This window comes from Jaculus jaculus, chromosome 10 (genome assembly GCF_020740685.1).
Source record: "Jaculus jaculus isolate mJacJac1 chromosome 10, mJacJac1.mat.Y.cur, whole genome shotgun sequence".
Classification (NCBI taxonomy): Eukaryota; Metazoa; Chordata; class Mammalia; order Rodentia; family Dipodidae; genus Jaculus; species Jaculus jaculus.
In genome coordinates this window covers 70,828,809-70,854,674 of record NC_059111.1, presented here as the reverse complement: position 1 = coordinate 70,854,674, position 25,866 = coordinate 70,828,809, and the positions used below count along the sequence as shown (strand labels likewise).

Below are 25,866 nucleotides of genomic sequence, written 5' to 3'. Positions count from 1 at the left end.
AACTGACATGGCTTTGATCATTAAATATGTTTCTTTGAAGATATAAAGTAAGAAGAGTGTTGCTTCCTTCAGGCAAAGAACCTTCTCCCATGTTTTGGATATAGCTGAGTAGATTGGGCCAAACATGCTATCGGCTTAAAATGTTCATAGTGGACTTCAAATGCTATCCCCACTCAATCATCTCTCATGCCTTCAGTCAGTCAGTTTGTAATTATGAGGGAAAAGAAAACAGTTTTGTCCCCAGGGAGTTATTAATCTGTAGGTGAGGCCAGGCATGCACAAAAATAGTTGTAAGACAGATGGTAGTTGTTGAATTAAGAGACAAAACAAGAGCAAGGTAAAATGTGGAAAAAGAAGATATCTGAAACTGTTCATTATTTAAACCTGTAAATGTACAAAAACTGCTATAAAATTTGTTCATTTCCTATTATATCTTCAGCATGCAGTTATGGGACTTGATACCTAAGATATACTTGATATAATGCATACCTGTCTATTACATGTGTTCATAACATTTGGAAAAGAAAGAAGATACCATTCACACAGAGTCCAGAGTAAGTTTCAAAATGTATCTTTCCCTCTCTATCAAGCTCTTGCTCACCATGAATTATCTTCATAATCTGGGACTTAATGTTATCATCCCTAAGGTTTTCTGGATGTTTTCTACCCTCTCTATCATCAGTTTTATCATCCTGGAGAGACAGAACTATCTGATATTCCCTAGTGAGACTTTCCATCTTTAAATTCTCCACAGTAGTATTTCTAAAGAGGAAATAAAACTTTTTCTTGTCTCCTACTGTTTTTCAAAGTATAACTCAGGTATAGTATTGTGGAAAAAATTATTGCTCCTGTTTCTGTTTGTCCTCTTCCTGGGATGGGAGCAAAACAAGTAAATTAATTAACAGAAAACATTGAATAGTGTTTATGTGCATGCACTCGCATACCATGGCATCAGAAGGTGGGACTGGAGCAAGAAAATCTTTACTGGGCTGGAGAAATGGCTTAGTGGTTAAGGAGCTTGCCTATGTAGCCCAAGACCCAGGTTCAATTCCCCAGTACTTATGTAAATGAGATGTGCAAGGTGGAGCTGTAGGCGTTTCCTCAAACCAGACTCTGGCTGTTATAAATATAGGAAAATTTTATTTAATGCCCCTTAGGACATCCTTCAACCAAAACACGACAGGAGTGGTGGCTACATGCACCATTTCACAATTTGGTGATTTCTCAGAGTGGGTTCATGATGTCATTCTTGAGTACATCATTATTATATTAATAGTCACCTATTGTCCTCTCTTGTAACACTTCCACTTCCATTGACTTTCTTTTTTGTTCACTCAAACTGTTCATTTCTGCTTCATGTTTCATAAAAATATATAATTTGGTCTTTGGATTTGACAGAAAATATAACATATTTGTCCTTTCCCCATACCTTTTCTTGCTCCCCTATTGCCCATCTCATTAGTTCCCTTCTTTTGCTATTGTAGTTCCACTTCTATTTTCATGTAATATATATTTAAAGTAAAGAATCTGCATATAAGAGAAAACATATAATATTTTATGACTGTGGTCTATTTTGCATAACATGATAATCACAAGTTCTATCTATTTCTCTAAAAATGGCATGGTTTCTTTCCTGCTCCTGGCAGAGCCAGTCTCTATTATATTTACATACTACATAATTTCTCTATTTATAATCTGTTCATAGACATCAAGGCTGATTTCATATCTTGTCTACTGTGAACAATGCTATAATAAGCATGCATGTGTAGACAGTCTGTGTCATGCTGACTTAGTTTTTACATGTATGCACCCAGATGTTATGTTACTGGGTCAAATGGTAAGTCTTCTTTTTATTTATTCAATAACATCCATAGTGATGTCCATGCTGACTTCACTAATTTACATTCTCATCAGCAATGCATATAGGATCCTTACTTTACCCCCATATCATTATCATTGTTTATTGTTGTTTTTATTTCTCCTTGGTGGATAGCCATTCTGACTGGGGTAAGGTAGAGACTCAATGTAGTTTTGATTTGTGTTTCCTTGGTGACTAAGGATGATAAACATTTTTCATGTATTTTTTGACAATTTCTATTTCTTGTTTTGAGAATTACATGCTTAATTTATTTATTTATTCACTTATTTGTTCACTTATTGTATAATTGGGCTTTGGAACTGAGCTTTTAGTTCTCTCTTTATGCTAGACATTAATTCCCTGTTAGATGGCAGACTCCAAAATTCTGTAGGTTGTTTCTATAGTCTGTTAATTATTTCTTTTGCTATTCAGATACAATTTTATTTGTCAGTTCTTGGTATAATCTCTTAGCTCTTGGTATCTATTTCAGAAAGATATTGCTAATACCTGTATCTTTTTGTATGCATCTATGTTTTCCTATAGCAGTTTTAAAGTCTCAGATCTTACATTGAAGTTGTTGATCCATTTTGATTTTTGTTATAACATGAGAGGTAGGGATTTACCTATTTATTTGCAGTAAACTTACAATGTTCACAAGGAGTTGAACATGTCTTTTGAAGTTCTCAGTAATCAGCTGGAGAATCCCATAATTATTCCTTCATATAATCTCATATAACTTCTTAGTATTAAGTGGTTTTGCTGAAAGTCCTTCTTGAACTGTTAAGTCTGCTAATATACCCAACTGTCTTTCTTACCTTTCTCCTGCATTTTGTCTCTCCAAGAAGTTCTATTCAGGTAATTCAATTCCTCCAATATCTTTATCTCATTACAGATGATTTACAATAACTTTGCTCTTAAAAAGTGGGTTTCTACATTGTAAAGGAAGTGAAGGATTAAATATTAGTGTCGTTGTCACTGTTAGCAAGAGATCCTTCTCCAGGAAGATAGCTATAGACGCTGGGACTTAACATTTATCAAAGTTGAAAAAAAGAGATTTCAAAGAGCTCATCACTAAAGGAGACTTCCGACACGCCCTCCAAGGTGGAGGGATTTTGAAGGAAAAGGGGATGCAGTTAATCTAAGGCCCATGAGGTGGGAAGGCGTACTATGAGGCATTGTCCTCACCTCTGTAACCAACTGCATTCGTGATCCCACAGTGATCACTTGTACCCCAGCTGAGGAGGGTCCTCAGTGGAATGTGAGTGAGGGAGAAAGTACAAAAGAGGATAACTGGATAGGAACAAGGCCAATTTCCTGTATATTCATATAGTAAAGTATATATAAAAATTATTTAGTAAGTTAAGCCCCTTAAATGAATTGGTCTGAAATTTAAAAAAAAAAAAAAAAAACTATTATAGTTCATTCATCTGAGAGTTTTCCCTATGTTAGTTGCTAGCACCACTATTGACACTGTTCATCAACCTAGTAACTTTTGGAATCTTATTTTCTATACCTCTTCTTCTTACCCCTTCTGATCATCATTCTACTTCTGAAATATTGGTTGAGACTTTCTGTCCCATCCCAATTTTTCTTTCTATTTCTGTTACCATTTTTCTGATGCTTATACTCTCAGCAAACTTTCCTAATTTCAGTTTTGTCCCCTGTAATAATTTTCTATGCTATTCTACAGAATTCTAATGCTACCAAGGCTAATGCAGAAGAATTGAGGCAGTTTAGGGTGACTGGGTCCCGAAAGTAAAAAAAGCACAGGAATGTCCTTGAGCTTGCCATTGCAGTCCCCACTTTGCTAGAGATCAGAGAAGGATACTTCTCTCCCCATCTCTTATCTAACGGTGTTATTCATATCTGTTTTTCCATCAACAACCTGTGTCCCTCCCTGGGAAGGAGTTCTCCTTTTGTAGAATTATGGTTCAAATCTGATCCTGTCATTGTGGTTGGTTAAGGTCAGCTCTAAATATTTGTGTCATGACTGGTTAGCTCAGCCTAATGAGTCCCAACCAATCAGCTCTTTCTCTCTGAACTCACTTGAACTTGAGAATGAAGCCCAAAGGAATAGATTACAAATAGATGCCTATGCTTATGCTTCCTCTTCTGACACCTGAATCTTCAGGTCCCTGCTCTCATACGCTTCCCCGAAGCAGCCCAAATAGGCTTGGAGGTGGGGCAGGGACAGGGGACACTTGCTATCTGACCTCTTAGCTTTTTCCTAGTGGGAAGACAAAAAGCCAGATGCACAAAGTGACACATGTGTCTGGAGTTCATTTGCAGTAGCTAGAGGTCCTAGCATGCCCGTTCTCTCTATTTGCCCCCCCCCAAATAAATAAACAAGTAAATAAAAAGACATATTTTTGTTCCACATTGTGTGCGTGTGTGTGTGTGTGTGTGTGTGTGTGTGTGTGTGTGTGTGTGTGGCACCTTTTTATTTCCCTTGCAAGGCTTCCCACATGGGTTCTGTAACTCCTCCTGTCTTCCACATGGTGGGGTTGCTCTGAACTTCCTACTCTTAATCTAATGAAATCCTTCTAATCTTTACCCTCTTGTCTGTAGATTTCAATTCTTTAAGTTCATAACACAAAATTCTAGGTATAACCCAAATTTATCAGTATGTTAGCATATATTGGTAGATTGGTGAGGAACTCCAAGATTCCTGCTTCGGGATGATATTTTATTTACTTTACCAAGTTCAGTATGAGTTTCCTTAGCTCTGTGCTTTCCCTTGTCGACATTTATCTTTTTCTACAGGTGAATTTTGAGTCAGAGGTACTGAATTTATTGTTATCTACTTCTGTCAGTCCTGATGATGACCAAAATGGTTTTAAGCTTCACAGTAATTATTACTAGGAAAAACCCCTGATATTTGATTTTTTTAAATATTAGAGATATTTTCTTCTTATTTCATTTACATTTTTTAAACTCAATATAAGAGGGAGAGGATTATGGTCTTTCAAGATATTTATTAGTTTTTTTGAATGTAAAATCAGGTGAACCACTGTTGACTCTGGGGAAGTAGGCCCCAGTTTCTTGGAAATAGTAAAAGCAGAGAGACTTTGTAAAAGGTACCTCACCAGGGTAGTCTGGGCTCAGGCCTCACACTGCCTGTGCTGTGGTTTTCTCCAAGCAGAGAAGACAGAAAACTGAAAGAGAGAGGCAACTGGATTTCCAAGTCTGGGTTAACTACCAGTCTGTCTGTATCAGTAGTGAAAATGACAGGCTCTTCCACCCCATGTGCCTTGGTCACATACTCTGGGATTATAAAGGAATATAGAACTGAAATTTTTTGCTTCATCGTTATCTTTCTTATCTTCATTTGAGCTCTTTATTTTAAGAATTAGCATTAATAGTAAGTTTTACAGTATAGGCTATGTAAAATAAGCTTAGACATTTATTAATATAGTGAATTTTTTGATACCTGAAAAAAAATCATTCTTAACGCTAATGTGGTAACAAAATGTATGTACCAGTGTACGTGACCTTTCCAGTATATTTGTGTTCATCAGGAGCTTTACATAAACCTAGTTCTTCTCACATTACTTACTTTACTATTTTTCAAATATATTTTGTATGTTTATTTATTTAAGAGAGAGAGAGAAGCAGACAGAGAGAATGGACACACAAGGGCCTCAATTCACTGCAAAAAATCTCCAGATTCATGTGCCACCTTATTCTTCTGGCTTACAAGGGTAATGGGGAATCAAACCTGGGTCCTTAGACTTCATAAGCAAGTATCTTTCCTGTTAAGCCATCTTTCTATCTCTTGTTTGTTTGGTTGTTTTTAACTAAAATTTCAGTCCAATTGATGTTAACGCATATTTATTTTTATTTTTATTTATTTATTTGAGGGGGGGAGAAAGGGAGAGAGAATGGGTGCACCAGGGCCTCCAGCCACTGCAAACAAACTCCAGATGTGTGTACCCTCTTGTGCATCTGGCTTATGTGGGTCCTGGGCAATTGAACTGAGGTCGTTTGGCTTTGCAGGCAAATGCCTTAAGTGCTAAGCCATCTCTCCAGCCCTTAATACATAATTTTAGCTGGAACACAATTCTTTTTATTGTCAGTTTAATAATTACTTTACCTTCTCTAATCATATACTGACTCCCCTATTAAGTAGTTATGGAATTGAGGGACATCAGACACATTATTATGATATATATACATGAATGTTTTTTTTTAATGATTTAGAGAACTAAAACAGAACTTTAATAATAGCAAAATAATTTTTAATTAAAAGGATTTTCAATAGGTTAGCATGAAAAAGGTGTGTATGGAACATATAAATATTAATACTATAGTGTTCCTAGTATCTTACATCTAGACTATTTATATTGAATTAGAAAACTAATGGAAGGATTTACAAAGATGAAAAGATTAATCCAGCAAAAACCAAGAAGACTAAGATAAGGGGAAAAGCAAGACATGTTTAATCAAGGAAAATATTGTTTTTCAAGAAGGATATTTACCTCCCTTCATCCTATTCTTATACCATTCTGGTTAGAGATGGAGTTTATTCAGTAGTGGCACAAGAATCAGATGTAGAGGAAGTGACTTTTTTGTCAAATAGCTAATAGTCATTCAAATTATAAATACATTGTACCATATTTTAAGTGTGAATATTTAATGTACATATAAAGAGGTTTTTATAGAGTCTCAATATTTCTGGTTCCCAGATATAGTCCTAAAACAAGTAAGTATGAAATGCTACTCATTCACACCAAAGCTAGCAAAAGCCCACAGTCTCATCTTCACATATAGTATACATCAAAGACTCAGTGGGCAGCATGCATTCAGTGAGACATTTAAAAAAGAATTCCAATTTCAAAGAAAATGTGGCATACAATTATTCATTATTTTCTAAGAAAGTTAAGTCAGTCTGTATGTAAACTATTGTTTAGAGGTAAATGTGTGGATTTAAAATTTTTATACAATTTTACTTTCCTTTACTTTGTTAAGCAATATACTTTCTTGGGGGGAGAAATCAAATCAATTTCCTGTAGAGAAAATGTTATTTGGGCTCTGGAAGCAAATGGATATTTTTGATCTTTAAATTTCCCCCTGCAGGTGATTACAATTCAAACCATGGTCTAAGCCTCTGGAAATTATATTAAAATGAGGATTCTCATTTCAGCTGGTAAAGTGAATACTTTGCATACCATATATTGCCCTGGGTATCAATACTATTTTTGTAGAATGGCAGTGTCTGCACTTTTGCTAACTAAACCATGTTTTTTTAAGACAAGAAATTTTAAGTGAATAAAAAAGTTTTCTTTGATATAAAGAGAGTTTCTTAAATGTTCTAATAAATGGAAAAGCTTTCTGCCAAAGTACATGTTAAAAAATCAAATTAATAGATTAAGCCTAGACTTCTGAGAAGATGAGACTTATCACATAGCATGAAACATTGATCAAACATATTGGTTATTGGTAAAGTAAAACTAATTTGGAAATTGATTCCTTTCAAGCATATGCTTATTTAAACTATAGCCTTTACTTGTATATTGTATTCCTTAGTAACCAATGTTCTTTTACAGGGCTAATCTCATTTGATTCACTGATTTGATCTATTTTGCTTCCAGCATGTCAAACTAGACCAGAATAAGAATGCACTCTAAAGTATACCTTCTCACATTGATTAATCCTGATATAGGATCAATTCTATGCCCCACTTGATTTAATAGTCTCTTCAATGGTATTTCTTGCAGGGAACATTCCTTTTAAAAGTCTCTCTCATTGGCCTCTCTCTTCTTCTCTCCATTCCACTTCTGTTTCTCTGCTTCACTTGTTCATGACCCCATCTTTAATAAATACCACTACCTAACTAAGCTGAACTCACAACCTTTCTCATCTTGGAGTAGATTTATCTGGTCTAAACCTCAACATGCAATTCTATAGGGCATGCATTAGGTTGATTTTTTTCTCTTATGTTTTAACTGGAAGCAAAAATGACAAATACATTTGTCTGTCAACTGAAAAAGATATTGCTTCAATAAAATAAGCTTTTACAGTAGAAATACTATAACTTACCATATAATTTCAAGTTTTTGAAAATTGCCAATTTTCCAATTAATCTGTCATTTTATTATGTTTGAGGCTGATAAACCAACGGTGTCTTTGCCTTTTTCCCTCCTATTTGATGATTCAGCTCTATAATTTATACAAAGTGGCAAGACTTATGGAAATATTTTAGTATAATTATTTGTTAGATGATATAAATATGAATTACAATGTTTGATTCATTTGTTATTAGATGAAAATTGTTATCCAACAAGTGTACTTCTTCAGGAGGTAATCTTGCTATATGTAATATGTTTTAGTGAAAACAAATGCATGGTTTCTAGGTGACTGCAAATAATAGAAATAAGGATTAGAATTTTTCTGCCTTTAACATTTCAGTGCAAAGTCTCTGTGAAACTGAGTACCTAAAATAAAAGATAAAATAATATAAAAGTAAAATTCTGTGAAAAGTAGACAGGAATATAAGTAAAACATTATGGAATAAGCACCACTCAACCTTTACAGTGTGGGAAAGCACTGTATATATGGAAACAGGGGAGAGATAAAGTTAAACCAAGGCTATATGAGGAATCATTTAAATAAAGACATGGATGAAGAAACAAAAGATGCAAAGGAGAAGAGAAAGGTGTGAAGTTTTCTGGATTGTGAATTTTGTTGGGCATGGCTTTCATCATGGTTTTAATGTAAAATCTCTTCTCTAGCATCATGTGTTTGAATACTTAATCTTGTTTGGAAGGTTGTGGAGCCTTTTGGATGTGGAGCCTTGCTAGAGGAAATGTGTCACTGGGGCTGGGCTTGTGGATGTTATAGTTCAGCTCTACCAATGAGTTGGGGATAAATGTGGCAGGTTAGGATTGAGTTGTAATCAGTAAAATTATTCTAGCTTAAGCACAAAGATATTTTAATAAATGGATAAGTATTTCACAGCATCTTAGGAATGCCCAGGGTAGGTGCTTGGGCTGTGCTTCCAGACTTACTTTGTAGTCCCAGAAGACATTTCAAACAGCAAGAGAACAACTGTCATAGTAGTCACCGTAGGATGTAGCATTGCCTCTTTTCATGTTACCTGAAGGATACTGTCATATCAAAGGAGGTGTTATTACAGTTTAGCAACAACAAAAGTAAATAAGGTTGACTAGACAACAGATTCTTCTATAATTGCAATATGTAGCCATCTCTCCATTTACCAGAAAAGTGCTACTAGTTAAATATTTCATTTCTAAATAAGTATTGTCTATTTTTTAATGATAAGCTATACAAAGATAGTAATCTATAAGATAATTTAAGGTATATGCTCTTTCTTTTTTTGTTCTTTAGTAGGAAATGCATACTAGAAGTGCTTAGAAAAGCATTGTTGAGCCAATATGTTACATGTCTTAGAGTTTCTAGCTGGTGAGGCTTAATATTGGACTTTGGGGACCACTGGGAATCCATCAAGAATATCTTAGCAAAGGAGTAAAAGACTTCTGAGTAAAGACTGCATTTGGAAAAAATATTGATCTGTAGATTAAGATAAACTACCTTTTAAATAATCTTTCATATTTATGACTAAAATTAATCATGTAAATTTCATATGTCAAATTAGTAGGAGATACATTTTACATTTTAAAATCTTGTCTAGATATTTTTATTTCATTGTCACCAGATTTAAGATATAATTGATTCCGGGTAATGAAGGATAGGGCCAAGAGGAAAATAGTAGTGGGAAAAAGCTGAAAAAAAAAAAATGCTAGAAATATCTGTTTCAGGGTTACAGTTATCAAAATGAAAAATAAAAACAAAAAAAAAAGGTATAGGGGAATCAAGCATCATAGATATTCAGAAAGAGAGAGATATGCATTTTATTATGGGTATTTAATTCATTGATTATTATAATTAGTGAATTATGTATATTTTTGTCTTCACTTATTACATCTTTTTCAGTTATCTTCCTTTTTTACTAATGCATTTCTCTTATGATTAATAGGTAATACTACATTAGCCTTAAAATTTTTCTTTCATTTCCTTAAAGGTCTCCAACTTTGAAGTTTACTTCTTGATTAAAGATGACTTTCTGGTCATTTTAATTACTGATTTAAATAAATAACCTTTTAGTTATTTAGTTGGAGTTTTTTGGAGTTATTTTTTTAAGAAATCAGAGGGTGGTTTCACTGTACTCACCATCTAGGTTTGCAACAGTTGTTAAGTTTGCTTCCAAGAGCATCTACCTCAGTATCCTCCTCTGGTTAAGAAGATTAAAATACTAAGTTAGATACACCATATAGAGTCCTAAGAGTGGCATCTGACACAATCCAGGTATGCCTCAGTGTTAGGCATTGACTCCATGCATATGTAGAGTTTTATTATGAAACAACTTTGCTTAATAATAGATATGTCAGCATGCTTTAGACTAAAAAAAAAATCTGTTTTTTAAAAACACACATTAAATACATTTATGTATAGTTTTTGATGTACTCATTATGATATGTAAACATCATTGGGAAGACTAATGAACAGTTAAAACATGTCATTTGTATCCTTTTTTCAAATAATAATGCATCTCACTTCATGAAAAAAAGAATTATCTATGAGAGAAGAAAATATTCCTGCAGTGTAAATCTTACTTTCTACTTTGACATCTTACAATAGTTTTCAGATTTTGCAGTATTGAAGTATTTCTAAACTCTTTTCTGCAATATGCCAGGGCACTTCTCTGTCCTGCTTAACAACAACTCTTCTTGGCAGCATTGCTCCCAGCTAGACAAAGCCCACTCTGCCTCTTCCATAAAGCCATGATCAATGAGTAGAACAGTGCCCTTTTATAATGAAGAATATCACAGCACTGCCTTTCTCACAGTATTTTAAGTGAATTTCCTCCTGAAAGATAATTAGAAACTATTTTTATGTTCTTCTTACTATAAAATTGTTCAGCTTTTGTATTTGGTGCTAATACTTTAATGTATAGAGCCAGATGTAATGAAATTCACTACATTCCTTTATGATAATCAAAGACTTGGAAGTCATTCATTTTAAATGAACAATCATCTAACTAATGTCGTGCTATTTGGTTTGTATTTTTGAAGGCCAGTCAATATTTTCTTGTATATTTAGACTGCTGAATTATAAAAATTCATCCTAAAAACCTTATGTGTCTCAGAACAGTATAAGATATGAGAATGAGGGCTGGAGAGATGGCTTAGCGGTTAAGCGCTTGCCTGTGAAGCCTAAGGCCCCCGGTTCGAGGCTCGGTTCCCCAGGTCCCACGTTAGCCAGATGCACAAGGGGGCACAGGCGTCTGGAGTTCGTTTGCAGAGGCTGGAAGCCCTGGTATGCCCATTCTCTCTCTCTCCCTCTATCTGTCTTTCTCTCTGTGTCTGTCGCTCTCAAGTAAATAAATAAATTTAAAAAAATAAAAAAATAAAAATAAAAATAAAAAAAGATATGAGAATGAAGCCGGGCGTGGTGATGCACGCCTTTAATCCCAGCACTCGGGAGGCAGAGGTATGAGGATCGCCGTGAGTTTGAGGCCACCCTGAGACTACATAGTGAATTCCAGGTCAGCCTGAGCCAGAGTGAGACCCTGCCTCGAAAAACCAAAAAAAAAAAAAAAAAAAAAAAAAAAAAATATGAGAATGAATTGTGCTTTTTATTGTTTGTCCCACAAACATAAAATCAGATTTCTATATTAAATTATATTTTTATGCTCTTGACCAAGATAGGAATAATGGAAGCATTTCTTTTTTTTTTTTAATGTTATTTTTATCTGTTTATTTGAGAGAGAGAAAGAGGGGGGACAGAAAGAATGGTCATACCAGGGCTTCCGTCCACTGCAGAAGAACTCCAGCCACATGTGCCACCTTGTGCATCTGGCCAATGTGAGTCCTGGGGAATAGAACCTGGGTCCTTTGGCTTTGCAGGCAAGCACCTTATCTGCTAAGCCATCTCTCCAGCCCAACGGAAGCATTTCAATGAAGTGAGATTGGAAGAAGTCATCTATCAATCTTTCTAAGAAGGGCCTGTGATCTAGCCATTTTAGACCAACAGATATCAATTTCATTCTTTCAGGAAGGAAGTTATTTCTGAGAGTTTTCTCTAGTTAACATTAGTAATATTGAAAATAAACCCAAGTTGAGCCTCTGTAGTTGTGGTAATTTGATTCAGGTAGGTGTCCCCCATAAACTTAGGCATTCTGAATGCTCGTCTCCCCAGCTGATGGCAATTGGGTATTAACGCCTCATGGAGGCAGTGTATTGTTGCAGGTGGGCTCATGGGTATAATAGCCAACATTTTTTTGCCAGTGTTTGGCACACTCTCCTGTTGCTATGGTCCACCTTATGTTGGCCAGTGGGTGATGTCCACTCTCTGTTCATGCCATCGTTCTCCCCTGTCACAATGGAGCTTCCTCTTTGAGCCTATAAGCCAAAATAAATCCTCCCCCCCCCCCAAAAAAAAGCTGTTCTTGTTTGGATGATTTCTACTAGCAGTGCTAACCTGACTGCAACAGTATAGTGGTACTGAGGAGTGGTGTCAATTGCTGCTAGACACTCGACTGTATGCCTTTGGCCTTTTGGAGTTGATTCTCAAGAGGAATTTGTGAGGATTTGAAACGTTGGCCTGAGAGACACCTTGCAATGCTGTAAGTACAGCTTCATGGGCTATTTTGGTCAGAGTTGAAAGACCTGAATGCAGTAAGAACTATAGTTTGTGGGCTTTGGTTTATGAGGGTGAGAGAGAGCTTTGCTTGGACTGGGCTAGCAGTTTGTGGCAAAAGCTTGCTGTTATGTCTGTGTCCTGAGAATTCGTGCAGTGTTACTTTGCATAGAAATGGACTGGTGTGAGCAGAGGGATATGGCAGAGAAAAAGTGAAAACCTTTGGGTGAATAGCTGCCCGTTCAGCTGCAATTGAAAGATTACAACAGTTGAGAATGGGCCAGCTGATCTGCACTGGGACAACAGGAAGTATGTAGACTCCTTTGAAGGGGACTAAGTGCTGAAGGAGTGTCTGGTTCTTCAAAGTCGGCTTTCCTCCCCCATAAGTTAACAAATTGACACCCTACTTCTGGAGTACAAAAAATGCAGGAAAGAGAGGGTCATTTGAGTTTGCAATGCAGTCTTGTGTTTTGGAAATGGCCCTGGGCAGTGTGAAGCAGGTTTGCTGGATGCCTGCATGGACACCCCATGGGGCTGTGAGGATGAACCATGGATTGTAATGAAAATCCAGTGGGGATGCCAGGACCTGGAGATAGCTGGTAAGGAAAGCTCTCTGCCTCAAATGAAGTTTTCCAGGATTATGAGTAGCCTAGCTGTAGGGGAGAATTGGAATACCAGAGATTTATTACTGATTAGAATTATCGGACTTGGAGATTTGTTACTGACTACAGTTGTTGGACTTGGAGCTACAGAGTTTGATGTTTGCCCTGGTTGTTGTAAATCTTGTATTTGTTGAATATTTCTTTGCTATACCCAATGCCATCTTTTGCAATGTAAATATGTATTCTGTGCCATTATGTGTTTGGGGAGGATTTTTTGGTATGATGGCTCAGTTAAAAGATCTTGGACTATGGGGATGTTTAAACATCATTAAGATTGATTTAAAAAATGTGGGGACTATTAAAGTTGGACTGAATGCATTGCATTTTATGTCATGGATGGTTATCAGTTTATGGGGGCCAGGGGCAGAATGTGGTGGTTTGATTCAGGTGTCTCCCATAAACTTAGGTATTCCGAATGCTAGGTCCCTAGCTGACGGCAGTTGGGAATTAATGCTTCCTGGACACCGTGTATTGTTGGGGGCAGGCTATGGGCATAATAGCCAGTTTCCCCTTGCAAGTGTTTGGCACACTCTCCTGTTGCTATGGTCCACCTTATGTTGGCCAGGGGGTGATGTCCAGCCTCTGCTCATGCCATCATGTTTGCCTGCCTTGATGGAGCTTCCTCCTTGAGCCTGTAAGCCAAAATAAATCTTTTTTTTTTTTTTTTCCCAAAAGCTACTCTTAGTTGGCTGATTTCTACCAGCAATACAAACCTGACTGCAACAGTGGTAGACAAAGTAGTGATAGTTACAACAATAGAATGATAGTAACTTCTTACTGGCATTTATGAATCTAGTTTATGAATCCTGGGCAGCATGAGCTAAATTCTTGTGGACATAACACATTTAATAAAGCACATCTCTGATGGGACAGCAAGTGTAATAATGCATGCATGAGGTAGTTATGGTCCTTATTATAAGATACAGCAAAAATAGTTGAGAAAGGTAAAATTTGGATAACCTTATTGGCCCTACAGAATCAAAGAAGGATTGTTAAGAGGCAGATGAGGAAAAGTTTACCACACTATATGTTTTGAAAACAAGCTGTTAGTCGCAACAGGCATCCTAGTATAGTGTGTGTCCCCCCAATCTCTTGACATGATAGTTTAAAGGGAACTCCAGTCAGGTATTACAGGAATCACCAGGAAAAATTTTGTTCTCTCTAATATTCTTTCTTTTTTATTTTTATTTTATTTATTTATTAGAGAGAGAAAAAAAATGGGCACACCAGGGCCTCCAGCCACTGCAAACAATCTTCAGGTGTATGCACCACCATGTGTATATGACTTAAACGGGTACCGGGATACTGAACCTGGGTCCTTAGATTTTGCAAGCAAATTCCTTAACCATTAGGCAGTCTCTGCAACCTCTAATATTCTACTCTCTTATAGAACAAATAGGAAAAACACTTTTTAATAGAATAAATGTTTAAGGATGAAACATCCATGTGTCTAAATTGATAATATAGAAATTAGGAAAGCCATCAGGATAACCTCTGGAAATGTGTGTTCTCCTGCCCACAGGAGGAGGTGATTGCACCTTGGGAAATTGAATTTTTAGAGTACCATCCTTCTTGTTGGAAAAGAACCAAACTTCAATTTCTACCACAATATCATAAAACAAACTAGAGGTACATTCTGGGGGCATTAGTGATAGAAAACATATGCTTGTAGACTAGCAAACAGTCTAGCTTACACAAGTTTTAGGACATTAACAAAAGCATGATAGAAAACTAAGAATTTATGGCTGGTTTTAATGATAAATGCACTTAGTTATTTGAAGTGAAAATTAGTAGCTAACAGAAAGTTTTAAACTCTGTAGTGTAAGTGCAATGATAAAAGTGTCGCTTAGGAAATTAATCCACTGATGATTTACTGCAAGAGATATGCATGAAAGAATGCTTGAAGCCAAGGAACCTACCTGGAAGCAATTAAAGGTGATCTATTAATAAAGATTTATGCAAAGAGAAGAGACAGCACATACTATACTTGATGTTACTGCTTGTCCTAAAGCAATTCCTGTCTATAATTCCATGTATTGCTATAATTTAAACCTTATAGCTCTTACTTCCTAAGAGATTATTCCAGGGAAGAAGACTCTTCCTGGCCATGCCAAGAAAGCACAATTCTAGATCATTTCTTGTTCCTTTTTGGCCTATTTTCTGCTTATACTAAAATATCAGGGCTGGGGAGATGGCTTAGTGGTTAAGCGCTTGCCTGTGAAGCCTAAGGACCCCGGTTCGAGGCTCAGTTCCCCAGGTCCCACGTTAGCCAGATGCACAAGGGGGTGCACGCGTCTGGAGTTCGTTTGCAGAAGCTGGAAGCCCTGGCGCGCCCATTCTCTCTCTCTCCCTCTATCTGTCTTTCTCTCTGTGTCTGTTGCTCTCAAATAAATAAATAAATAAATAATTTATAAAAAATTTCATCCTATATTATGAATTGTCTATCTCTAGTATTTATGTTCTTAACCAATTATGTGCATATGATAATAATTGAATTATACTGTGTGTACTAGTTCATTTAACCATATGTTACGGTCATCTTTTGCACTTCGATATGTAAAAAATATCTCATACTAAAAACTGAATAGTATTTCTTTTTAAATTTTTTTTATTATTATTTTGGAGAGAGTAAGAGGCAGAGAGAGAGAAACAGAGAGAGAGAGGGAATTTGTGTGCCAGGGCCTCCAACCACCACAGACAAACTCCAGATGCATGTGCCCCTTGTGCATCTGACTTACATGGGTCCTGGAGAATCGAACTGGGATCCTTTGGCTTTACAGGCAAATGCCTTAACCACTAAGCCTTCTCTTCAGCCCCTGAATAGTATTTCTATTTAATACTCTTCTATTTATTAAAGTGAGCTTCTATTTTCAGACATTATAGCTGATTCCCAAAGGCCTATTATCACAAAAATCTTTAGTAAATTCATTGTGCCTAAATGATTTATGTGTCCCTACAGAATCTAGATGGGATTTATGTCCATTATACATATATTATTTATGTGACCCTAAAAGCAATATTACTATATTAAAGGCTCAGAATGCTTCAAATATTTAATATAATGAAAGATTCTTTTCCAAAAAATTGCAAAATTAAATATTCATTTTGCTTTACATTTTCTTCCTCAGACAACAGAAGAAGGTTTAAAGGACTTAGGAGAATGTGCATTCTAGACTGAATATATTATATAATCTTATATTATTATAACTATGTAATAATTATATAATTATATAAATATAAATAATGATAATTTTATAATCCTATATGTTATATGGGAATAGCATCACTAATCATAAGTTCATGAGGCTAAAGTTTGTAAGAATGGTCTAGGAATCTCTTATAAGTACATTGCTTGTTCTGTTGGTCATGAATGATGGTAGGGAATTCTATTTCTGAAGCAGGCTCACAGCAAATATGATGATAGGTCCAGATAAAGATTTTAGTCTCCCATGTATAGTAAATACAATGCTTATGATAAGGGTCAAGGTCCAGGTGAAATCCAAGTAGAGCCATACACAGAATAATATATTTTATCAATATAGCAAGCTAAATAGGAATAACCTTGTATTCTCAGAATAATTAGAAAATCAGGGGGCTGACTGGGCAGTTGTACCAATCAAGTCACCAGAACTCAATCAGTTTTCAGACCTGGGGCTTACTAATTGGACTCCTTAGTAGGACTCTGTAATATCATACCAAACATTTAAGGTACTAAATTCTCACATGGTTTCCTCAAAGAAACTTTAGCCACCTAATAGAATAACTGGATAATAGGGAGTGGGAAACATTTTAAGGACTGCTAAACATAGGGCCTGTGTTGACATATGAAGAAATTCAGAAATTCAAATTGTTTATTGTTGTGTTCTTATCCCTTCCTTCCTTTCTTCTTTCTTTCTCTTTCTTTCTCTCTGTATGTCTTTCTTTCTTATTTCTCGTTTTGAAACATAATCTCATTGTGTAACCCAATCTGGCCTTGAACTCATGATGTAGCACCACTCCAACACATGGCAATTTCCCACCAGCCACTTGAACATTGGGTTTACAAGTATGAGTCACCGTGACCAGCTTTGCTTTCTTGTTAGAATGGAGGCATTCAATAGGAGGCAATGAATAAGGTACTAGATAAGGTTTGGCTCACTTATTCTGGAATAAGTATGAACTACTCATTTTCTGATACCTAAATATACAGTTGGATAAACATATGAGGTAGTTGCTGTAGTCCCCACACTTAACCTTTCACTTTTTTCTAATAGCTATTATAGCGTGGAAGGACAAGTGGACATACAATAAATATGACCTGCCTCTGATGAATGTAGCAGGTAAAGTCCATATAATCTGAGATAGAGACATAGAGTTTAGTGCCACTCAAAAGGGTCTATTGTAAAAGATTCCTTTACAGTGAGTATCCTCACCACAACTCCATTCTTGTCTTTCAAACTCCAGATGACTACCCCAAAGAATTAAAAATCAATTAAATAGAGAGGCAATTGCATACATTTCTCAAAAAAAAGACTTTTTGGAAAAAAGAGCTAAATTTATGAATTGAGAGAGTATATGTGTCATATAAAATTGATTCAGTTGAGTAGTGAGACATTTCCTAGCAAAACTTATGGGAAAATAAGCTGAAAAAGAAAAAAAAGTTTCATGGAGGAAATATCAAATCTATGTATAACCACCATGCCAAATTGACCTTAGATTTATTTTAGCCTCATTTAACATCTGTAGATAATGGAAACATGTAGACATATAAACAGTAAGTTATAAGATATAAAAATATATGAAGCTAATTCTATTAGAGGGGCTTTAGAAAGGCTATAATTAGGGTGATGGAGAAATGGTTTAGCAGTTAAAGACTTGTTTTTCAAAGCCTGATGACCTGGGTTTGATTTCCTAATGCCCATATAAACCCTGATGCATGAAACGGTACATGTTTGTGGAGTTCATTTGCAGTTGCAAGAGACACTGGCATGTCAATTCTCTCTTTCTCTCTCTGTTTGATTGAAAATAAATAAAAATAAACGAATAAAACTGTTTTAAAGGGAGGTCAAAGTTAAGTTACTTTGGGTATGTGTTTAGAAAAACTTGTCCTTGAGCTTTTGTTGAGAAACAGTTAAACATATACTTTAGATGACAGCAAGACAAAATGACTTGGGAAACTATGGCTAAAGTACTAACAATGGATATTTAAAACATTTAATTAGAATTTTAAAAAAATGGGTGGGCTAAATGGATGGAATGGGTACAAATGTACAAATGTTATATGTTTCTAAAATGGAAACACAATGTCAGGAATTACTTGTCAGAGTGGCTGAGTTGATCATAATTCTTTATGTCTAGTAGCTAGAATAAAAAAGTAATATATTAGTCTAGAAAATAAAACAATGTAAGTATTGCATCTTCAATATTACCCTTGAAAAAAAAACATCAATAATATGCATTGGTGAAAACAAGAACTTGAAGGGAGTAAGGGACAAGAACTATGGTGACTTAGGACAAAGCTATTATTCTAAAAATAGAAAGTAAAAGCATCACATAACATTTTAAAGCTAACCACTCTATATACCATAAACATAATAACAGTCGGAAGGAGCAATGAATCAATCTAAAATAAAAAATAGTAAAAACTTTATAAAAACTGAAATTAAATAATACACAACTGCTAAAATCAGCTGCGTTTGTCATGTAAATGCAATGTAACTTGTTTCATCTATTAAAGTTCAAACATTTTCAATGAAAATTTAAAATGTTGGCAGTATATCAGAGAAAAAGAAAACAGAATGCATGATTATGATGTCTGACAGAGTGCACGTCAGTTCTAAAAGCAATAAATAGGGATGGAGAGATGGCTTAGTGATTAAGCACTTGCCTGTGAAGCCTAAGGACCCCAGTTTGAGGCTTGATTCCCCAGGACCCACATCAGCCAGATGCACAAGTGGGCGCACACGTCTGGAGTTCATTTGCAGTGGCTGAAGGCCCTGGCGCACCCATTCTCTATTTATCTGCTCCTTTCTCTGTATGTCTGTCACTGTCGAATTAATAAAAATAAACAAAAGATTATATAAAAGCAATAAATAGATTTCAGTTTCCATCCATGTAGGATTAATTGGTATGGCATTTATTAGTCACTGCAAGCCACCAGAAACATGTCCAAATATGGGAGATGATTTTCCAACCATGAGTGATTGAATGAGGAGCAGAACTATGACTGTAGAGAGAAGAGAAACAAACCGTGCTGACCCCACTTGACAAACTGGAGGTGATTTTCTAATTATTGATGAATGAAAGGAACTAACACAATGCAAAGTTCAACTGTAAAGACCAAGACAAGACACAGTTCTAGAGTGTTGAGAGGGACAGAGTTTGAAAAGAATGAAAAAGAGAGTGACAGACATCAGCCAGAAAAGTTACAGGCATGGAAATGAGAAACCTCCTAGAAAGTGCATACCCTGGGGGACTTTAGAATGTGCTGTGCACACCTTGTTTGAATACTGACCTGTGCAGGTGTGTGCACGAGACAAAGTGCGCCAATACTAGACTGCTCAGATCCCTGTTACAAAGCTGAAGGAAGTCTTGAGTAGTTAAACAATTTAACTGTGCAAACAAAAGCAGACACTCTCACAGAATGTATTAAAATCCAGCGCCAGGAAAAAAAAAACTGTGACATTTAAGGGGCTGCCATAGTAAAATCATGAAGCTGCCTCACATCATCATATCAGCAGTTTCAAAGAAGTTCAAAGAATGAGGTTGCTATAAACACCCATTGGATCTAGACTAATATCCCTCAAAGCCTGCCCCACCCACACACCTCTTCCTGATTCTCTGGTTCATTATTGCATTCACCAGTCTAGCTGGCCAGCAGCCTTCTGGGGATTCTCCTGTTTTCTCTTCCCATGTCATCCTAGGAGCACTGAGATCATAGATGCTCATGTTACTGCATCTGGCTTTATGTGGGTTTGGGGAATCTCAATGTAGACCCTAACACATGAGCAGCAAGTTCTTTATCCACTGAGCCATCTTTCCAGCCTGTCATTATCAAATATTTATTCTGTCCATATTTGTATGTGTAACATTTTCTTTTTTGAGGTAGAGCCTCTCTAGCACAGGCTGGCCTAGAAATCACTATAGTCTCAGGATGGCCTCAAACTCACAGCGACCCTCCTACCTCTGCCTCCCAAGAGCTGGACTTAGAGGTGTGTGCCACTGCACCTGGCCATGAGCAACATTTTTATACAACCTGCACAAAGGTAGATTTGTTTACACATGTATCCTGTATTATATGACTAATCTTTGTGTTACACTGTTACAAGGGCTACAAGGCACTAGGGACTTTTAGCTGTTTCTACTCTTGCAGGATTGCAGTTGTAAAGACATTGTCCCTTAATGAAGTGTCATGTGGAACATTATTGTATTTGTTACTTAGAACCAACCCTTCCAAGACGTTTGGTCTTTTAAGTGTAGTCATTTTCTCATACCTGAATCTTCACCTTTTTCTATCAACAAGATTTCACTCACTGAAGAGAATCAATGAGCCATTTAAACTGACCTGTTTTAGACCTTTTCCAATTTCTCTCAGTGGGAACTCCCAGCTTTCTGAATGAAAGATTATGAATACTAATTCACTCTATGCCACACACCACTGGATCACTTCTGTAGTCATAGCAACCTGTTTGGTGACCTGTTATGTCCTCTTTAATTAAAAAGAAGCACTGCCTTTTATAGAGTAAAATAATTTGAAGTGCAAAAGGTCAATTCTGCTTTCAGTGGTCATGTGGTACTCTATTCTGTATCCAGCTCAGTCTTTGTTATAGGTGAATCCTTTACACTACCAAACACATCCAACTTGATGAGTCACTTCACTTAACCATCTTAAATGTGCAAGAATATTCTGATAGAAAGTTAAAAACAAATTAAAAGACCTTAAACATTTATTTCTGTTCTCATTGGTAATGTGTAATATACTTTATTTCTCAGGCTATGATCATCCTGATTGGTATGATATACAGGGATAGAATAAAAATCAGAAAAGTCTTGAGGTCAAGAAGTAAGTTGAAGTCCTGGAATGTGGTAAGTAATGAGGTGATAGAGAGAGGGGATCTGTTCCATATGATGAAGTAAACTTTTGACTTAGCCGAGTGATGAAAATATAGTGTTGTTTCACTGTGCTCCACTATGTATTAAAGATGATACGCTGCTAGCCCATATAGGGCTGACCATCTTTACAACCATGTTCTGGCCAGTTTATAAAACTCTAAGACAAACAAATTGGTGAACAACAGACTCCAGGTCTTAGGACCAACAACATGCTGTCTAACTTTTCAGCCTTTTGAACTTAAACCACCCTTACTAATCATGACTGATTTGACACACTGAAGGGGCCATTGCTGATGGCCATGCTGATTAATGCCTTGTGACAGTAGTTCCAATTCCCAGTGACTTTCCATCTGGGTAAATAGCAGTCATCATTAGGTTATGGCTGCTTTGCTAGGCTATCAAATTACTAAGCAGTTTCTACAATCTAGTGTTGATTTAACATGATTAGATTTAATAATTAGTTATGATTTTTCCATTTCTGCTCTTAGACAATGACAATTTAAAGTGTTCTCTTTCTGCCTTCTGTTTCCTCAATATTCTGGCGTCTGTGTATTCCTTCATAAATACATCATTTTTAATAATGAAATAATAGAGCAGCTAGTTGCCATTGTAATTTAACTGTCATCATTATCTTCTGTAGTCAGAAGATAACTGTCCCCCCTCCTTATTTGCATAATTTTAGGAGTGTAGTAGCTTTAGATTGAGGAGAAAAAAATAAAATCTCGTGACAAAACCAGTACCACCTTATGTGATTAGAAACTCTAATGCAATCTATTGTACTCATTTGGATAGGAGACATGACTGAGGAAATTGTAAACCCATTCATGAAAACTTGTCTGATCAATTTGGCTGCATTGAAATTTATCAAAGTTATTCCATATACACATATTTTCACAGTCTTGATGATTGACATCCTGAACAAACCAACATACATTCCATTGTTCAAGCACATAGAAGTGTGTTTAATGAATATAGAGGAGGCTACCTAGGGAATCTTGATGGCAAAGCCAAGAGGGGACTTCAGTGGCTTTTTGTTTGGTCAACAGTATACATTTCTGTATGAAATATTGAAAAAGAGTGACAGAATGCTATAGAATAATAATTTAGAATTGGAAAAGGCACAGCGAGGTTATGAGGAAAGTCCATAAAGAATAATGGGTCACTTGCTGATCTTAAGTAAGTGATCTGATAACTAGACAAGAAATGATTTGTTGTCATGTTACAGGCCTGTAGTACTTACAGTTGAAGGACATGAACAAGAGGATTGCCACAAGTTTGAGGCTGGCCTTGTCTATATACTGAGATTTAGACCATCCTTAGCTATAGAATTAGACTGTTTCAAAATAAGTAAAAAAAGAAAAATGGGAAGTGTTTATTTTATCCTACCTTTTCAGAAAAATTATTTATAACTTCATGTTTCTAGGGTCATATTTTTCTGACATAATAAAATGGAAATAAAATCAGGTAGGTGATTATAGATGTTCTTTGTTCCAAAAATATTGACAGAGAATAGACACATACAAATGGGAATGGATAGAAAAAAAAAAGGAAAAGGAAGATTAATTTTCAAAATGCTACTTTCAGTTTTATAACCCAAATCATCTATGTTCTCATGAAAAGTATTTGGCCTAACTATGGCAATGCCTTAAAAGGTTGTTATTTTCTTATATTCACTTGTAAAACATCCTGTATAAGTTGTAATATTTGACTTTAATATCATAGCTATCCCACCTTGTATATAAAATCCTTAAGAGATACTCATTAACTATTAAAGAACAAGTGATGGAATCTTTGATAACATTTTAGTATATATTAGAATTACACAAAATAAAAAAAAAATGAGCCAGTATGGACTCTTGTTTATAAAAATAAGGCTCTGCTATAGTTAACATAAAGAAACAACTTAATTGTAAGAATTGTGTCTTCACCATAACTGATGGATACACCCATAATGCACGACCCACAATCCCCATGGGGATAACTGGCATCCTCAAAAGGAGGGACCCTTTAGAGGGGACAGAGATGAGGATAAGGATGTTTCCAACATGTGTTGCTTACATACTGAGTATGTCCATAACTAATAAAATAAAAAAGAATTGTCTTAGATGAAATAAGTTGGAAAATTATACTGAGTTCATTAGAAAATAGATTTTTAATTAATGAGAAATGTCTCAAAGAAAAGTGAGAAAGCCTGGGGTTGTACTGAGACAGATAAACAAGGATTTCACCTGGAAGTTAGTCATTGTACCACAGGAAACATTAATAAATGTTAATTGATTACAAGCCCTTGTAGAACTTTTTGTAAATTAATAATTTAGAACAACAAATTGGACCACACTAGGTCACATGCTTACCTACTATTTTCTAAGGAAAGCAAGTTATATGACTAAGTAAACCACTGTGCCTTCTATGATGAGAATAAAATCCCCGATTCCCTCTTTAATAGCTTTCCCAGGACAGATACTCAAGTGCCGGAGGATATGTGTGTGTATGTATACATACATAAAGGATCATGTCTGTGAAAAGAAGAAAAGAAAATTAGAAGGGGATTAATAAGGAAGATGAGAAAGAATAACTAGGAAATTGTTGATATACAACTTGGATCAGCTCATACTTTTTAATACTATTGGTGAAAAGACCATGACTGAGTACCATTCCCATCTCATATTAAAAAGTCCTGTCAATATGATACCATTGTTAGTGCTAACCCTGATTACCTAGCTGAGGTAGTGTCTTTCATCTTTTCCCACTACTTCCTCTTCTTTCAGTATTTCACTCTTTGAGGAAATATAACTATGGGCAGTTTATACTAGGAGGTAAGGAGTAATGTTGTATCTCCTGTAGGGGGCAGTATCATATAAATAATTTCCAATTCTGCATGAGAGAGTTCATATTTTCCTTTACTTGTTCTTGTATTTGGGCATTTGTTTATATTAGCATGGAATTTTAGGTATTTTTAATATCTTGGGTTACCAACCAATAATATAACACATAATATTTCTTCAATCTTTTTCTTGTTCATATCCTGCTTTTCTAAGTAAACTCAATATAAAGTTTCTCCTGCATTAATCTCTATTTTTCCAGCTTCTTGCCTGGTCACTATTCTACTTATCAACTCAATCAAACTAAAGTACTATAAATGAGACTTACTATCTGTCTTCTAATTCAGTACAGTCTATCTATACTTCCTGGAATCATCTCCACCATTTTATTCTAGCTATGTAATTTATACATATTCCTTGGGACCCAACCCAGCATCATGAGGAGACAACCCTTGACAAATGTCATCCCCACAGTTGTTTTTGGAACACATAATTTTCTCAATATTATCTTATGAGTTCTTACATCCTGATGGTAACAAGCACCAGATATACATACTTCATTCCAAAACTAAGGAAATCTATCAAACCCATTAGAAGCCAAAATATTTTGTTGGTGACAAAAGCGAAAATCAAGTTATTTGACAAAAAATTCTACCTGGATGATTAGAAATATCACTAATCTTTTATCTACTATTATTTTGTTGCAGAAATGTTTTTAGTTACTTACTGATCATTTACCCAAATTCTACCAAAGGTATTAATGTATGTTATATATTCTATATCACCTTTCTAAAATTCAAAAATTCTGAATTTTTAAATTTATAGTTCCAATCATTTTGGATTATGTATTGTGGCCCTGTCATAAGACATTCACATAAAATGCTAATACATGAAATTTTAAAATAACTTTTGTTGTTGTTGTTTATTTTTATTTATTTATTTGAGAGTGAGAGACAGAAAGAGAAAGAGGGAGATAGAGAGAGAATGGACATGCCAGGGCTTCCATCCACTGCAAAACAAACTCCAGATGCATGCGCCCCCTTGTGCATCTGGCTTACATGGGTCCTGGGGAATGCAACCGGGGTCCTGAGGCTTCATAGGCAAGAGCTTAACCACTGATCCGCCTCTCCAGCCCCTTAAAATAACTTTTTTTTATTTATTTGCATGTTTGTGTATATATGTGTGTGTATGCACCAGGGTTTCTTGTCACTGTGAACAGATTTCCGTGTAGCTTTATATGAGTGTCTGGAAAATAGAACATGGGCATACAGGTTGAAAACAAATGCCTTTAGCTGCTGACTCATCTCTCCAGCCCCTGTATTTGAATTTAATTATAATAAATTTGAAACAAAACAAAAGTTACTCCTTTGAGACAACCCTATAGAAAGGATGAAGTAGGCACATAGTATTTGAAAGTAAAGAGTAAAATTATCACTCAAACACGAAAGTGCTATTTTGGTTAAATTGGGTCTACTGAAAGAAAATCAGTCTCTGATATTATACCATGCTTAAAGAAAGTATTTTTTAAAAGCTGTTTTTGTAGCAGAAGAATAAATCAACAGAGCCTTGGAGGAACCTATTCATTGGCCTTCACTTACACTCAAAAATCATGCAAACAAAAATTCAGCCTTTAAATTTCCTGGTTGTGAAAATAGGACTCTACTCTAGCTAATCCAAAGAAAAGCACTATGGTAGGGCTGGAGAGAGGCTCAGTGGATAAATATCCTACTGCACAAATCTTAATGCCTGGATTTCCAGATTCTACACAAAAGCC

General features: G+C 35.7%; 1 pseudogene; it reads right to left on the bottom strand.

The window, feature by feature from the left end:
• Positions 1 to 3,956: 3,956 nt before the first annotated feature.
• LOC101598455 overlaps positions 3,957 to 25,866 on the bottom strand; it is a 165,389-nt pseudogene continuing 143,479 nt past the window's right edge.